Below are 12,960 nucleotides of genomic sequence, written 5' to 3'. Positions count from 1 at the left end.
CCTCACAAGGTGTGCTGGTGTGAGGTGCTCCATGCACCCCGCTCTACTACCTACACAAGCCAACCTCCTAACCAGGGGCCAGATTCACGAAGCATTTACACAAGTACTTACGAACTTGTACATCTTTCCTCAATCTTTGGCGGCTTTGTTTATAATTATTAAACAGTTAATGAGCTCCGAAGCACCAGGAGGATGTTGATAACAACAACAACAGGTGATTGGCAAGTTTTCCTGCTTGTAAACTTTTTAATAAATGTAACCAAAGCCGTCAAAGATTGAGGAAAGATGTACACGTTCGTAAGTACTTGCGTAACTGCTTCGTGAATCTGGCCCCAGAAACGCATTAACCCCAACCATCACCCACCTAACCTTACCAATCCATACAAAGAAAAAGGTGGGTTTTTTTTTGTGAATGGCTACTTTTCGCAACACACTTGCATATGGTACGTTGCTTACTATATAGCCTCGTATTGGTTGATAGGTCTACGAGTCTACAGCCGCTTTTAGATTTTTTGTTTTTGTTTTCTGTAAGAGCTACGGTGTTTGACGAGAGCTACTCTCACCAAAACGTTACTATCTGGTAACCCCTCCCACCACCTCCCCCCACCCCCCACCCCCCACCTTAAATTCCCCACCAGCGTTCCGTTTGGTTGTTTTACGCCCATGTTTTTCCAACGGTATTTATTTTTAAGACACGATCCATTTCTGGTGTATCATGTTGCCGGGGAAGGTACTCGCGCGCCACCAGCACCATACACCCCTCCCGCCCCCCACTACAGTAGTAACTGTGTGCTGGTGGTGGGCTCAGGGGGTCCCTACAGCCACCATGGTCCCCCTCCACCCCCCCCCCCCCCTCCCCCGACCCATCACCTCGTCCACCGTTACTATGTCATCGCTACTATTCTCAGTTCCCAGCTCTACTGGCCATGCTTGTTTCAGATTGCCGAAGACAACTTGTGTCGACTTCAATTCATAAAATCACTGTGTACCAACCCCCCCTCCCCCCTGCTGCTACCGACAGGAGAGAGAAGTGCGGGGCGCTACTGGCGGGGCGCAGTGGCCCACCACACCATGCCCAGGCACTCCCCAACTGGCCCAGATTCCTGGAATTGTATATTCATCAAGATTGGCCAAAAGTCATTAATCACGGGCGCTAAACAGTATTTGGAGACGGAGTGTAGATACTGGCGTTATTCCCGACGAACTTCAAACAGCGGAGATCGCGGCACACACAAGAGGTGGTATTAAAGCACACACAATTATAGACCGATAGCGCTAAAACTACTTGTTACAACAATCTTTGAAGCAGTGTTAAGGAAAAACAACCACAGCACCTACATAACCTTGGACAACATGGGTTTAGAGCAGGACGCTCCTGCCTCTTACAATTGCAACACCACTACGACTTTGACTTAGATCACATGGAAGAAAGAACCACGATGTAATATACATAAATTTCGTGAAAGCTTCCGACAAATGTGACTATATTGCGCTCCAGTTTGAGAAATTGTAAACGTTCCCAGTAATTTAGATGTTTCATCGATTAGAATCACACACCCACACAGGAAGCGGCCTGTGACAGCCGTTTAACTCCCAGGTACCTATTCACTGCTAGGTAACAGGGGCATCAAGGGTGAAAGAAACTTTGGCCATTTGTTTCTCGCCGGTGCCGGGAATCGAGCCCGGGCCACACGATTAACGTGTCCAGCATGCTCGCACGCGCTCGCTCTCATTATATATTATATATTATATATATATGTCGTACCTAGTAGCCAGAACTCACTTCTCAGCCTACTATTCAAGGCCCGATTTGCCTAATAAGCCAAGTTTTCATGAATTAATATATTTACTATAATTTTTTTCTTATGAAATGATAAAGCAACCCTTTTCTCTATGTATGAGGTCAATTTTTTTTTATTGGAGTAAAAATTAACGTAGATACATGACCGAACCTAACCAACCCTACCTAACCTAACCTAACCTATATTTATAGGTAAGGTTAGGTTAGGTAGCCAAAAAAAGCTAGGTTAGATTAGGTAGGTTAGGTAGACGAAAAAACATTAATTCATGAAAACTTGGCTTATTAGGCAAATCGGGCCTTGAATAGTAGGCTGAGAAGTGCGTTCTGGCTATTAGGTACGACATATATATATATATATATATATATATATATATAACTGAAAACTCACACCCCAGAAGTGACTCGAACCCATACTCCCACAACTGGTATGTACAGGGACGCCTTAATCCGCTTGACCATCACGACCGGACATAAGGAAGTGATAGCCGAGGCTATATGAACCACTTCCCCGCCGGCACTCGGATGGTAATCTTGGGCATAGCATTTTATCAAATCACCTCATTCTTTGGGGCACACGTGAGGAACACAAATGCAAACAAGCCTGAATGGTCCCCAGGACTATATACAACTGAAAACTCACACCCCAGAAGTGACTCGAACCCATACTCCCACAACTGGTATGTACAGGGACGCCTTAATCCGCTTGACCATCACGACCGGACATAAGGAAGTGATAGCCGAGGCTATATGAACCACTTCCCCGCCGGCACTCGGATGGTAATCTTGGGCATAGCATTTTATCAAATCACCTCATTCTTTGGGGCACACGTGAGGAACACAAATGCAAACAAGCCTGAATGGTCCCCAGGACTATATACAACTGAAAACTCACACCCCAGAAGTGACTCGAACCCATACTCCCACAACTGGTATGTACAGGGACGCCTTAATCCGCTTGACCATCACGACCGGACATAAGGAAGTGATAGCCGAGGCTATATGAACCACTTCCCCGCCGGCACTCGGATGGTAATCTTGGGCATAGCATTTTATCAAATCACCTCATTCTTTGGGGCACACGTGAGGAACACAAATGCAAACAAGCCTGAATGGTCCCCAGGACTATATACAACTGAAAACTCACACCCCAGAAGTGACTCGAACCCATACTCCCACAACTGGTATGTACAGGGACGCCTTAATCCGCTTGACCATCACGACCGGACATAAGGAAGTGATAGCCGAGGCTATATGAACCACTTCCCCGCCGGCACTCGGATGGTAATCTTGGGCATAGCATTTTATCAAATCACCTCATTCTTTGGGGCACACGTGAGGAACACAAATGCAAACAAGCCTGAATGGTCCCCAGGACTATATACAACTGAAAACTCACACCCCAGAAGTGACTCGAACCCAATGCTATGCCCAAGATTACCATCCGAGTGCCGGCGGGGAAGTGGTTCATATAGCCTCGGCTATCACTTCCTTATGTCCGGTCGTGATGGTCAAGCGGATTAAGGCGTCCCTGTACATACCAGTTGTGGGAGTATGGGTTCGAGTCACTTCTGGGGTGTGAGTTTTCAGTTGTATATAGTCCTGGGGACCATTCAGGCTTGTTTGCATTTGTGTTCCTCACGTGTGCCCCAAAGAATGAGGTGATTTGATAAAATGCTATGCCCAAGATTACCATCCGAGTGCCGGCGGGGAAGTGGTTCATATAGCCTCGGCTATCACTTCCTTATGTCCGGTCGTGATGGTCAAGCGGATTAAGGCGTCCCTGTACATACCAGTTGTGGGAGTATGGGTTCGAGTCACTTCTGGGGTGTGAGTTTTCAGTTGTATATAGTCCTGGGGACCATTCAGGCTTGTTTGCATTTGTGTTCCTCACGTGTGCCCCAAAGAATGAGGTGATTTGATAAAATGCTATGCCCAAGATTACCATCCGAGTGCCGGCGGGGAAGTGGTTCATATAGCCTCGGCTATCACTCGGCCGGCGGGGAAGTGGTTCATATAGCCTCGGCTATCACTTGATGATGGTCATCAAGTGATATCACTTGATGATGGTCGTGATGGTCAAGCGGATTAAGGCGTCCCTGTACATACCAGTTGTGGGAGTATGGGTTCGAGTCACTTCTGGGGTGTGAGTTTTCAGTTGTATATAGTCCTGGGGACCATTCAGGCTTGTTTGCATTTGTGTTCCTCACGTGTGCCCCAAAGAATGAGGTGATTTGATAAAATGCTATGCCCAAGATTACCATCCGAGTGCCGGCGGGGAAGTGGTTCATATAGCCTCGGCTATCACTTCCTTATGTCCGGTCGTGATGGTCAAGCGGATTAAGGCGTCCCTGTACATACCAGTTGTGGGAGTATGGGTTCGTGTCACTTCTGGGGTGTGAGTTTTCAGTTGTATATAGTCCTGGGGACCATTCAGGCTTGTTTGCATTTGTGTTCCTCACGTGTGCCCCAAAGAATGAGGTGATTTGATAAAATGCTATGCCCAAGATTACCATCCGAGTGCCGGCGGGGAAGTGGTTCATATAGCCTCGGCTATCACTTCCTTATGTCCGGTCGTGATGGTCAAGCGGATTAAGGCGTCCCTGTACATACCAGTTGTGGGAGTATGGGTTCGAGTCACTTCTGGGGTGTGAGTTTTCAGTTGTATATAGTCCTGGGGACCATTCAGGCTTGTTTGCATATATATATGATAAGATAGAGAGGGGGAAGGAGAGAGGGAGGAGAGAGGGAGGAGAGAGGGAGGAGAGAGGGAGGAGAGAGGGGGGGAGAGAGGGGGGAGAGAGGGGGAGGAAGAGGGAAAGGGGGGGGGGTGATGGTTGGCAAGTGCATGTTGAATGGCCACATGTGAGATATCTACAAGAAGATAACCACATGAATCTGGGTAAATCCTTGCAGGTCTGAATTCCCAGACACATCGGTGCTAAGTGAATATCTTAAGTTTCTGGCCCCTGTGTACGGTTAGCAGTTCTCTCCCCCCCTCCCCCTCCCACCCTCCCGAGCCTCGGCCTTCCTACATACAAGTATTAAACACGTCCATCCATCAGCGTAACTACCTGACCGCCGACCGCTCGGGCTGTAGTGGTCTATCTCCACACCTAACAACACCTGAAAGTTGGCTTCACTAACTAGCTGTATGTGGCGGCTTTTAAGATCACCCCGGAGCGCTAGATAGCCGATACAATTATCTTCAAGATGTACCAATTGCCTGTAATGATGCCACACACACGTCAAGATGAGTCACCAAGAATCTCCGATGCTTGTCAATTATCAATCGTGTACTTCCCCTATCATTTATTATTATAGCTATTATAAATCTTGTGAAGAGGCGTCTCAAGTACCCGCCACCAACCCACCCCGCCAATCTTTACCTGGAATACACACAAGTCAAAAGCAATCCACTTCAGATTCTGAAGCATCGACTTTGAACCTTCGGCAAGTGAAGCGAGGTGGTTATCATGCCGTTTAGTCAATCCAATGATCCCTAGTTTCAATTTCCCCGAGGATGGCTTCGTTAATTTTCAATTCAATAATAAGATAGTTTCCGAGGAAAAACTAATAAGCAGGGAAGAGAAAGATGTTCCTTCGTATCTTACTAGGTTGTGGAGGTCGACTGGTACGAGTTTTCCGACCAATGGTTGTTTAGTCTACAGCGAAATGTTTTTGAAGCTCCCTGGACCCCCCCCCCCCTATCTCAAGCTAGCAGGCACATCGGCGGCCCCAACATATACCAGACTACTTCTGTTTTGAGAACCGTCAATGAGCCCCGTGCGTGCGTGCGTGTGCGTGTGTGTGTGTGTGTGGGGGGGGGGGGCGTGTTGACGACTCTAGTGGGGACAGGGGGAGCTGAGGCGGCACTGTCCGGCCGCGCAAACCCTCGTTCAGAACCAGTAGCATCACATACCTCTCTGGACACTTAACTCTTCACGTAGTCTGAGGTAACTGCATAGATGGCCACGCACCCAAGTACGTCAATACAAAAAATCAGCAGCCCTTTGGCTCCTCGGTATCAGTCGGCGATAACATTCCTGTGGCCGAGTCCCCGCCCACAGAGATAACCCGGCCAGCCTCGCCCGCATCACCACATCGCTACTGCCTCGCGCACACTAACACCTTAACAACATTCTAGCAACTTTGCGATTCTTGCACTGTTTAGCAACACAAACTGGAGTTTTTGTGCTTTACCTTCATATAGGGGAGCCGGTCGGCCGAGCGGACAGCACGCTGGACTTGTGATCCTGTGGTCCCGGGTTCGATCCCAGGCGCCGGCGAGAAACAATGGGCAGAGTTTCTTTCATCCTATGCCCCTGTTACCTAGCAGTAAAATAGGTACCTGGGTGTTAGTCAGCTGTCACGGGCTGCTTCCTGGGGGTGGAGGCCTGGCCGAGGACCGGGCCGCGGGGACACTAAAGCCCCGAAATCATCTCAAGATCTCAAGATATACCTACGACCGAGTTGTAGTATCTGTACTCTGGCAATCCGTCTTGACACCAGGCTTGCCTGACGACTGCTTCATCAACCTATACTCTTGACTGCATAATATCCTTTACAGCTTATCAGCCAAACCTTGACTTAACCTGTCTAATTTCCCCCTTGAAACGTTGATCTTTGTCTCGGCAACATTGTTTTTATAATTAGCTAACATGAAGAGACAAGTCGTGGACAGTGTTGACACACTTATCCAAGTGTGCTTATTACACTCTGAGTGCAATAAGCTCTCAGTGTGTAATAAGCTCAGGGTGTCACCAAGTTTCTCCTGTACCACCCACTCACTCTTTTCTCTCTCTTCTCTCTCCCGCGAGCTGCTGCCCTTGTGCTTAAGAGACGGTTCCAGCAGTTCACATGCTATACTAATGCCATGCAAATGTATGCCAGACTGTTACATCTCCACCAAGATGATGGAGTCAGCGTGGCGGCCGCCCCACACGCACACTACTCCTGCACTGTACGTCTTCCTCCACCATCACCCCAAGTCTTCCTCCACCATCACACCCCAAGTCTTCCTCCACCATCACACCCCAAGTCTTCCTCCACCATCACACCCCAAGTCTTCCTCCACCATCACACCCCAAGTCTTCCTCCACCATCACACCCCAAGTCTTCCTCCACCATCACACCCCAAGTCTTCCTCCACCATCACACCCCAAGTCTTCCTCCACCATCACACCCCAAGTCTTCCTCCACCATCACACCCCAAGTCTTCCTCCACCATCACACCCCAAGTCTTCCTCCACCATCACACCCCAAGTCTTCCTCCACCATCACACCCAAAGTCTTCCTCCACCATCATCCCCCAAGTCTTCACCCACCATCACCCCCCAAGTCTTCACCCACCATCACCCCCCCAAGTCTTCCTCCACCATCACACCCCAAGTCTTCCTCCACCATCACACCCCAAGTCTTCCTCCACCATCACACCCCAAGTCTTCCTCCACCATCACACCCCAAGTCTTCACCCACCATCACACCCCAAGTCTTCACCCACCATCACACCCCAAGTCTTCACCCACCATCACACCCCAAGTCTTCCTCCACCATCACACCCCAAGTCTTCCTCCACCATCACACCCCAAGTCTTCCTCCACCATCACACCCCAAGTCTTCCTCCACCATCACACCCCAAGTCTTCCTCCACCATCACACCCCAAGTCTTCCTCCACCATCACACCCCAAGTCTTCCTCCACCATCACACCCCAAGTCTTCCTCCACCATCACACCCCAAGTCTTCCTCCACCATCACACCCCAAGTCTTCCTCCACCATCACACCCCAAGTCTTCCTCCACCATCACACCCCAAGTCTTCCTCCACCATCACACCCCAAGTCTTCACCCACCATCACACCCCAAGTCTTCCTCCACCATCACACCCCAAGTCTTCCTCCACCATCACACCCCAAGTCTTCCTCCACCATCACACCCCAAGTCTTCCTCCACCATCACACCCCAAGTCTTCCTCCACCATCACACCCCAAGTCTTCCTCCACCATCACACCCCAAGTCTTCCTCCACCATCACACCCCAAGTCTTCACCCACCATCACACCCCAAGTCTTCCTCCACCATCACACCCCAAGTCTTCCTCCACCATCACACCCCAAGTCTTCCTCCACCATCACACCCCAAGTCTTCCTCCACCATCACACCCCAAGTCTTCCTCCACCATCACACCCCAAGTCTTCCTCCACCATCACACCCCAAGTCTTCCTCCACCATCACACCCCAAGTCTTCCTCCACCATCACACCCCAAGTCTTCCTCCACCATCACCCGGTCGGTACGAAGACTCTGCACGTGACGCAAAGTCTTCACATATATAAACAACACATTCATAGTGATCACAGATTTGAATGCCTAAGTTTTTACTCTACATTATAAAAGTAATAAAGTGGTTCATGAGAGTAAAGAGGTGTGGGGAGTGTAGACGTACCTGTCTGTCACTCAAGCTGAAGTAACATGTCACCTGCAAAGATAAAAAATATCAGTATTAAGAAATCCAGTAAGCATTCAAAGCTTGATTTAAAAAATAATGCAAAATAAGCTTACTCTACCAATAAAAGTACGAGAAATATAATTCTTGAATAGTATAATTAATCATCTCAACTTACAAATTTGGATAACCTTGTTATAGACAATTTAGACAGGACGGGACACCACGACCGTACCTGTCATCTAACTGTAACTACACTCCAATATTCACACCTAAAACATGCAAGATATTACCATCAATTAGGTCGATTAACCTAAAGACGATACCATAACCTTGGAGTGTCTTAACTGCGTCGACACAACAACAGCTTCTGTCCAGAGATTGTCCTTGCAGATCACGCACCACACGGCCCTGTATGACTGACCATGCTGTGTGGTGGGCATTTTCAGCATCACGTAGTTAGTTCTCGACACAGTGTACCCCCTTCATACAGTCTTAAGCATTGATTGATGAAGATTAGGCTTTGGTCCGGGAGACATCTTCCATCACGCAGGGTGCAGTTGCACCTCCACAGATCTCCAGTATCATCTCTCTATACTGGTAATGGCTCAAAAGGGCCACCACTTACGGGCTATTCATGCCCGTGCCACCTTTTGGGTGGCTTAATCTTCATCAATCAATCAAGATTAGGCCACCCAAGAGGTAGCACGGGCATGAATAGCCCGTAAATGGAAGATTTTGGGAGTTGAATATGATCTCAGTCTAAGGGAGCAACGAATGCAGATATTGTATAGCTAAATATGTTAATAAAACACTCACTACTTCCAGGTCCCTTGAGTGACCTTATATCCCAGGTCCCTTGAGTGACCTTATAACCCAGGTCCCTTGAGTGACCTTATATCCCAGGTCCCTTGAGTGACCTTATATCCCAGGCCCCTGAGTGACCCTATTACAATCTCCCACATACCAGAACAGAGATAACCAATCACGCTGCACCGCCCATATCACTCATATCACACAATTTTATCATAACTATTTTTTGTTACTTGAGCGATAGGAATATACTTGGTTCCTGAAGAAAAACTCGGCACTTAAATACACCCAGAGTGTCTCCACGACTGTAGTCACGTATGACCATACAGCTACACCGTGTACAGTTTCTCCAGTCGTCGTAAGTGTGCTGCCTGTCGACCAGTACTGGAGACGAGTGAATTTCGTGGAGTTTCCCCCCATCTCTTACGGTCTGGCCGAGCAGCCACGACCCTCAGTCGTCCCTGAACCTTTTTCCTCAAGCACGGCAACCTGTCCCCATCGAATAGTACACATACACAGCATTTTGAGGTTAAAAATCACCAAGAAACAATTAAATGGGTACTATCAATCAAAGCGACTCGCAAACATTCACGTTTTCTATGCGTGGTTAGGTTTAGTACCTCATGAACAAATCCACAGGGGGCCGTGACGAGGATTCTAACCTCTTATTGAATTCTGAATATTGACGAGGATTCGAATCCTCGACATGGACGAGGATTCCATGCCGTAGCTCATGTCGATTATGGCAGCGTCTGGGATGCTCTCGGACGTAGGTTCGAATTCTCGTCACGGCCCTTGTGGATTTGTTCATTTGATGCATCACAAACAAAATTTGTGTGTAATTTAGTACCTCACTTTCTGTCCGTGGTGGGAACCGGAGAAGACGGACTGCGCACAAGTTCTGTCTTATTCAAACATTGTTATCTATATTGGAAGATGGTGGGCCAGCTCCCACTATAGTGACGCCTCGGGTGACGGTGGGTATACAGAGCACTGAATGACAAGGCTGAGTGATTAGTGATATGGCTCCCCCGCCACTCACAATACTACCAGTCAGATTCAACCCTTGTGATATATTTAGATTCTGTGCGCGAGATTCTTCACACCCCGCACTAGCTCGCTTTTTTCTCAACTAAGACTAGGACTCGTAAGTGCTGTCAAATGACGTGCCTAGTGAAACTGCAAGCAAGAGCTGTTATCCTACTTCAGCTTATCTGAAGCCTGCTCCTAGAGGTTCATTTATTTCATAAACCTGTTATATGTTCAGTAGGAATAGCCTTTATTCATTAACAACATTAGGTAACAATCCTCTCCCTCTCTCTCTTCTCCCCCCCCCCCCTCTCTCTCTCTCACTGTCATTTTTCATCTCTCGTCTCCCTCATCCCATCTCTATCATCGCCCTCATCTAGCTTCTCTCTCACTCATCTCTTTCGTAAATATTTGTGTATGCTATTAGGCAGATTATTGCTGTTTGTGACCCGCATAATAATTAAAATTAGGCTGATCCAGTAGGTCTTTGCTGAATATGACGCAGTTCCAGCAGATATTTCTTAGAACAAAAAAAAATATAATTCTGACGTTTCCCCAGAGTATTTGACTTGTGTTTCGTTACACTGGGATTATCCTGCCTCTAGTATACACCGTATCTTTCACACGAGGAATTAGTATGTTACTGCTCCCGTGTAGAGAGTATGGTGTATATGCCATCGGGGACGGAGGCGAGGGGCCTCTCCTGGTACCTGAGGCGGCCCACCAAAGCCCCGCAGAAAGCTCATTTCCGTATTTACCTCCACAAGCTCCACGAGCCATCGAGCGTCGACGACTTCACGTTTAAGGTGTCGCGAGAGGCTCTCAAGAAATCCTTCCAGACACGATCAAGTGTAAGTGAGCAAAACCCTAAGATGTTCTTTATGGAGAAAACTAAAATAGTTATTATTTATCATAATTGTTAATTTGAAATTACTGTTAAAAAAACCCAGCTTCCTCGGTATTAAATTATGTTTAGTGAAGTACAAAGTTTGTGAGGAATGTATGAAGTATATTTCTAGCCAAACATTTCTTCGCCTTTGTGGCAATTTGTTTTTAACTATTTACATTTGAAGCGATAAATGGTCCCCCCCCCCCTCGTGCCAAGGCCACAGTGGCAAGTGGGAAGGGAGGGGTGGGGTGGACCGTGTCAAGACCACTGTCACACATGGTGGTGGTCCCCGTGTCAAGACCACTGTCACACATGGTGGTGGTCCCCGTGTCAAGACCACTGTCACACATGGTGGTGGTCCCCGTGTCAAGACCACTGTCACACATGGTGGTGGTCCCCGTGTCAAGACCACTGTCACATGGTGGTGGGCCCCGTGTCAAGACCACTGTCACACATGGTGGTGGTCCCCGTGTCAAGCAGCACTGTCACACATGGTGGTGGTCCCCGTGTCAAACACCACTGTCACACATGGTGGTGGGCCCCGTGTCAAAACCACTGTCACACATGGTGGTGGTCCCCGTGTCAAACACCACTGTCACACATGGTGGTGGTCCCCGTGTCAAGCACCACTGTCACACATGGTGGTGGTCCCCGTGTCAAGCACCACTGTCACACATTTACATTACAACACACACACTGTCTTGGCGAGTCACTGCATTAAAAATAAACAGTAATCTTACCTGCAGGCTGTTGTGTTCAAAACTCCTCCAGATACACTTGAGAAATATATTTTAAGTGTATAATCCGCCACAAAAAGCAACTTTTGAACCACAATGGTCGCTAAATATCAGAAAAGAAAAGTTACACTCGCTTGTTTCGCTCCAGTTTAAACACACACTTTTTCAAAATCAGATTTCAAATTTGAAGCACTCGCTGGCTGTCTAGTTTAAAACATCTGCTTTGTGTGAGAGTTTGTGAACCTGACTTATGTTGCGGGCGGCTGTGGCAGCCCACTACCACACACAGTAGAAGCCACAGCTTCCTGACGACCGTAGCGGGTCCCTTAATGCCTGTACTGTTGTACTGGTGGCTGGCACTGGCGGGAGACACGCAGTGGTTCCCTTGCGCCGGCTGCCTCCACACTGGCACCACTCGTCCCAACTGACATGACCACACCGCCCCACCTTGCCAAGTCTCGCCACAGCCGCGCCTACCTCACCAACACCATCCCCGTCACCCATTAACCGGGAAGTATCTAAACCTACCATAACACCATCGCTTCAAACGATTCACAATTGAGGTCGAAACTCGCCGAAATTCATCAAGGCGGAACGTAGGGAGCCGTGGGCGCGTCTATTCCTGTAATAGAGTTGGCAGGATGCCCGGGTGTGGGTGCTAATACTATAGACAGCGAGAGGTCTTTGTGGTGTAGGGGGCCAGCCAGCACGGTCCTACACACACACACTGCCCCAACATCAACTGACCACCACTCCTGGCGCGCTACCATCCCCTACACCCACGTGGACACAGCTTGTGACGACTGTTAACAGCACGAGCGTTAAGTGAAGCAAGACACCCGCCGCATCACCGCTAAGCAATACAAAGAGAGTGGGGGAAGCCAGGTGACGTCATGGTGGCACTGTGGTGGTGATGAAGTCAGCGCGGCTGCCAGGGTCAGCTGGTTCCCCCATACCTGGCACTCCTTCAACCTACCTATCTTGCGATGCTTACGGGGATCAGTGTCCCCGCGGCCCGATCTCTCAACAGATCGGGGCCAGTCATTGGAGATTAGTACACCTCTACTGGCTGAAGGTGTGATCAACCAATCTGTTGGACGTGTTTATATTCCTTGACCACATTTCTAATGCCCCTCTCGAGGCACTTACACTCCTTTGCTTCTCTCAGATGGTTCTCCATATATTATATGAGGTTAGTTCCCAGTTATTAAGTCTGAATCAAGTCTTTTGCAAGGGTTTGTAAGGGGTTC

At 48.5% G+C, this 12,960-nt stretch overlaps 1 protein-coding gene across 18 annotated transcripts in view; it reads right to left on the bottom strand.

Annotated features, from left to right (window-relative positions):
* The window catches only part of LOC123757969 (smallish), a 174,472-nt gene that overhangs the window by 82,884 nt on the left and 78,628 nt on the right, over nt 1-12,960 (bottom strand). For 16 of the 18 annotated variants that reach the window (XM_045742025.2, XM_045742055.2, XM_045742015.2 and 13 more), the window contains one exon: nt 8,243-8,275. The gene's annotated coding sequence lies outside the window, so the exon portion shown is untranslated. Of the gene's footprint in view, nt 1-8,242; nt 8,276-11,713; nt 12,120-12,960 lie in introns of those variants that run through there. The other 2 variants (XM_045742004.2, XM_045742045.2) reach the window with 1 other exon arrangement.

This window comes from Procambarus clarkii, chromosome 22 (genome assembly GCF_040958095.1).
Source record: "Procambarus clarkii isolate CNS0578487 chromosome 22, FALCON_Pclarkii_2.0, whole genome shotgun sequence".
Taxonomy (NCBI): domain Eukaryota; kingdom Metazoa; phylum Arthropoda; class Malacostraca; order Decapoda; family Cambaridae; genus Procambarus; species Procambarus clarkii.
This window is presented reverse-complemented; position numbering and strand designations above follow the sequence as displayed.